Below are 5,151 nucleotides of genomic sequence, written 5' to 3' on the forward strand. Positions count from 1 at the left end.
GAGTGAGCCACCACACCCGGCCTCAAAATCACTGACTTTTTAAATGGTTCAAGAGAATTGTAATGTGTATGGTATAATACCTATTATATAATAAATAATAATTGCATATTACCATTACTATCAGAAAGCCACCATTAAAATCAGAGGGGTGAGAGGTAGACCATTGATAAGTCTGATTTAATTTATAAATTAAACTAAAAGGTCTGTGACCCAGCCTTTTGACCTATACCCATTTTAGAGTTCTTAGAATAATTTAATGCATTTCCTCATGCTATAGCAATGGTTTTATTTATGTGGGAAGAGAGAGGACTACCATAGAATTTTTGGAGGAGTTTTTCAATCAGTATCATTAGCTCAAAACAGAAGGTAATCTTAAAAATTAATACAATAGACTTCACTTCCAGGAAGATGGAGTAGGTATACTTTTTCTGATTCTTCCCTCTTAGTAAAACTAAAAGCCCTAGGCATTACAAATAAAAGCAGCACCAGAGGACCCTGAAAGATGGAGAGCAAGAGGTAGCTGGGGACCTAGAGATCCAAGGAAAGGCTTGGTAGTGAGTTCCCTGGGTTCTCTTTTTACCTTGTGTCTTCCAATTTGGAGCTGAAGAAGCCTGCAACCTGGTGTCAAAAAAAAAGCCCTTCCTTTAGCCAAAGGACCAGGAAAGGGAGGCCTAGGAAGAGAGAAAACTTGGAAACTGATCACTTTACTCTAGCCAAATGCCAAAGAAAAGTCTTTGGTACCACCTCCACCCATGGTAGAAAAGGCCAAGTGGGGAGCAGTCGAGGTCAACTTAATGTAGGTAGGGAGCTTACTTGGGGCCAAGTTTGAGAAATGCACACTGAAGCTGTCCTGAATATACCCTTGGATTAGCAGCAGTTCAAAGTGAGTTGTTTTTTTTTTTTTTATCAGAAAATAAGCCCCAACTTTATTAACATAATAGCAACAGACAGCGTTTCAAATTCTTAGAAGGAAAGTAACATGAAAGCAGTACAAGCCTAAATGCCCACAATTACCATTCTGGTAGCTCCCACCACACACTGAAGGCCCCCCAAGTACAGTTGCCATCAGAGCTGCTGCAAGAACCTGTTTTCCCCTGTGTGTGCTTTACAGCAAAGTCCTCAAAGAGTAGGGTGAAGTATTATTACTTTCTAGAAGGTCTTGGTGTAGAGGGAACATATCCATGTGGAGAACAGAGCCTTGCTTCCCAAATTCAAGAAAAAACAACCCATTTTTCCCTTACATAGTCTGCCAGGGTGGTCTGTGGAAAATCCTTTTCCATTCCTAACAAGTCTGGATGAGGGGAAAAGAAGGGATGTCAAGGGGCCAGGACCCTAGCAGGCAATTCTGGCGATGCCCTGGGTTCTGCTCCCTCTCTGCTGGTGGTAGTGGGCGTCTTTCTTGGCAGCTGCAGCAGCTTGATGTGGGAATGAAGGGGGCACCCACCAATCACCTTTTCTTGAAGCCATACTTTTTGCGTTCATAGAAGAGGTCTGTCTTAGAGCTCTCCAAGTTGACAATTTTGGGGCAGCCATCTCTATCCTCCTGGATGGTGCATTTCTTACAATAATAAGCATCAGAGACTCCAGGGCCCCCACAGATCACATAGCACCCCTGGTAAGAGCCATAGTTACACTTATCAAATATGCGCACCAGGGTGCAGGGACGCACGTAGGAGTCACAGATTACACACTTGCCATCACATTTTTCACATAGTCTTCCAATGGCAACACCAGCCTGCTTGCGGCAAAAGATCAAATCTGGATGATGTTTAGCCATAGCTCCAAGCCCGCCAGTCAAAGTGAGTTTTTAAAGAAGGAGAGGCAGTTTCTAAATTGTTTACCCATAATTTACATTAAAATAACATATAAGGTCTGACAATTAAGTTCACAAACTCATCCTAGAAAAAGTGCTACATACTTTGTCACTGAGTATCACGATGGTCATCTTCAAAGACACCCCTTGGGAGGCTAAGCTCCAATACTAGTGCCTCATCTACTCTGCAAAGCAATTTTGGAACTCTTTTTTTGGAATGGCCATCAGAGCTATCATTGTATGGCACACAAAACATACACAAAAAATAAACACTGAGCAAGACACCACCACACATTGACATGAACGCAGCTGTTAGGTACTGATATACCAAGGTTATGAAATCTTACTGAGTTTGTACAGTGCTGCCAACGTAAGCACATAGCAAGTTCACAAACTTAATTGTAAGACCTCATATAACGGTAGGTCTAAGATAAACACACAATAATTGTATTTCTATACACTCGCAAAGTGCATTGGACACTAAAATTTCAAATGTATTTACTAAAAAAATTGAAACCTAAAGGATTCATACCTGGAAAGTACAAAAATACTAGTTAAAGACATCAAAGGATATCTAAAAATACAGCAAGGTGTGTTGTGTTCACGGATGGGAAGATTCAACAAGGTAAGGTTTGGATTTTCTCCAGGTTTAATGCAATTCCTAACAAAATACCAGCAAGATTGATTTTGTAGTCAAGATGATTCTAAAATGTATATAGAAAGGTGAAGAAACAAAAATAGTTAAAACAATTTTTGAAATGAAAAGTAAGAGGAATAAGTCTGTCCAATTTTAAGATTGATTATATAGTGGTTATAATCAAAACTGTGTGGTCTTGATGGAGAAATAGACACATAGATCAGTGGAACACAAAATAACAATGGAAAACCTGGAAATAGACCCACACGAATATGTAATCCAGCTGATTTTTTTGGTGTGTGTGTATATCTACGTATGTATGTATATATATAAATTGTGTTGATATAGACAACATAAAATTTTATCATTTAACTGTCCTCAAGCATGCAGTTCAGGAGCATTAATTGCATGCACAATGTTGTTCATCCATCACTGCTATTTCCAAAATGCTTTCATCACACAGCAACTCCATGCTCCGTAAGCAATGATTCCCCGTTCCTCACTCCTACCAATTTCTCTCCCCTTTGTCTCTGTATTTATTAGCTTGTCCTAGATATTTTCACATAGTACAGTATTTGTCCTTCTGTGTCTGGCTTATTTCACTTTATGTTTTGAAGGTTTATCATGCTGTAGCATGGTGTAGGAGTCAGCACTTTATTCCTGTTTGTGACTGAATAATAATCCATCATACCACATTTTTTTACCCATTCATCTGTTGATGGACACTTGGGTGATTTCCACCTTTTGACTATCGTCAATGATGCCTTAACAAGCGTTGGTGTACAAGTATCTGTTTGAGTCCCTGCTTTCAGTTCTTTTGGGTCTATCCCTAGGATTGGAATTGCTCAACCTTATGGTATGCTTAACTTTTTGGGGAACTGTTGAACTGTTTTTCACAGCAGCTGCACCATTTTACATTCCCACCAGCAACGTAAGAGTTTCAATTTCTCCAAATCCTTACCAACCCTGCTTTTCTGTTGTGGTGGTGTTAATAGTGATCCTCCTAGGGATGAATGTATGTATTACTGTGGTTTTGACTGCATTTCTCTGTGATTAATGATGGGGAGTTAGTGGGTAGAGTCAATGAATGAAGGCATGAATGCACAAGGGATCATATATCTTTTTTTTTTTTTTGAGACAGAGTCTCACTTTATCACCCTCAGTAGAGTGCTGTGGTATCACACAGCTCACAGCAACCTCCAGCTCATGGGCTTAGGTGATTCTCTTGCCTCAGCCTCCCGAGTAGCTGGGACTACAGGCACCTGCCACAACACCCAGCTATTTTATTATTGTTGTTGTTGTTGTTGTTGCAGTTTGGCCGGGGTCAGGTTCGAATCTGCCACCATTGGTATATGGGACCAGCGCCCTACCCACTGAGCCACAGGCGCCGCCCAGGGATCATATATCTTATGATCAAAAGGAGGTAGATTATGCTTCTACTTTATATTATTATATCAGTGTACAAGAACATTGATACTAATTTTATGATAACTCATAACTCAGCATTTGTATATATTGGTCTTAATTATACAAACATGCTTTTTGTAATATGCAATACTATTTATCCATACATCATGGCAACCATAGATTGGCTTTTTAACAGAATATTGCAACAAATGTGTGGTGGTTTTTCCTTTTGTTATTTCTTGTCACACTTCAGACTACACTGCCCTTTGGAAAATGAACAGTGCTACAGAATGAATTATGGTCCAGTGAGGAGGCTCAGTTGATCAGGCACAACAGCTTGTGTCTTCAATATTCTGTGTATATATAACTAGGGCTGCTTTCAGAATTCATTAGCCATAAAAGCAACCACTGAGAAAAATGTGCATCCTTTTGGTCATAAATTTTGTGCAGTGAAACCATAGTGTAACTATATATATATAAAAATGGAGGTTGCTGTGAGCTGTGTGATACCACAGCACTCTACTGAGGGTGATAAAGTGAGACTCTGTCTCAAAAGATATATATATATATCTTTTTTTTTTTTTTTTGAGACAGAGACTTACTTTGTCACCCTCAGTAAAGTACTGTGGCATCACAGCTCACAGCAACTTCAAATTCCTGGGCTCAATCATTTTCTTCCCTCAGACTTAAGAGTAGCTGGGACTACAGGCACCCCCCACAACACCCCACTATTTTTAGAAAGTGGGTCTTGTTCTTGCTCAGGCTAGTCTCAAACCTGTGAGCTCAGGCAGTTCACCCGCCTCGGCCTCCCACAGTGCTAGTATTACAGGCATGAGCCACCGCGCCCAGCCACAGTATATTTTAATCATTAATCCTGTGAATTGTAATGACAGAATGTATTTGTATAGCATCCCCTATAAGCACCCGTGGTGCTATCTATTCAACCATCGTATCATAAAATCTCAACAAAGTGATACTAAAAAATTGTCTAAACCACACACATGAAAGCATAAAATTTCCATCTCTACAATAAAAGAAGTCAAAGTCTATTGCCATTTGAACCTCGGAAGGTCACTTACAGGCCACAGGGTTTTTCCATTTATTCATGGTAAGGGGAGAAGGTCTCGGGTAAGATACCACTCTCCTTACCACCTCCTCATTGAGAAAACCCCAGGGTTTTTAGTCATGGTTGAGGCAAAGATGATGCAAAAGTAGATATTTAGCTTGTTCTTCCTCTACCCAGAACGAATATTTTTCCTCCATACTAGACAAACACTATGTATGATTAGACTGC

General features: G+C 39.9%; 1 pseudogene; it reads right to left on the bottom strand.

Annotated features, from left to right (window-relative positions):
• Positions 1-1,394: 1,394 nt before the first annotated feature.
• LOC100944208 lies at positions 1,395-1,788 on the bottom strand (annotated as a pseudogene).
• Positions 1,789-5,151: the final 3,363 nt, after the last annotated feature.

Source organism: Otolemur garnettii, unplaced genomic scaffold (assembly GCF_000181295.1).
Source record: "Otolemur garnettii isolate 467f Iridium unplaced genomic scaffold, OtoGar3 scaffold00054, whole genome shotgun sequence".
In the NCBI taxonomy this organism is placed as follows: Eukaryota; Metazoa; Chordata; class Mammalia; order Primates; family Galagidae; genus Otolemur; species Otolemur garnettii.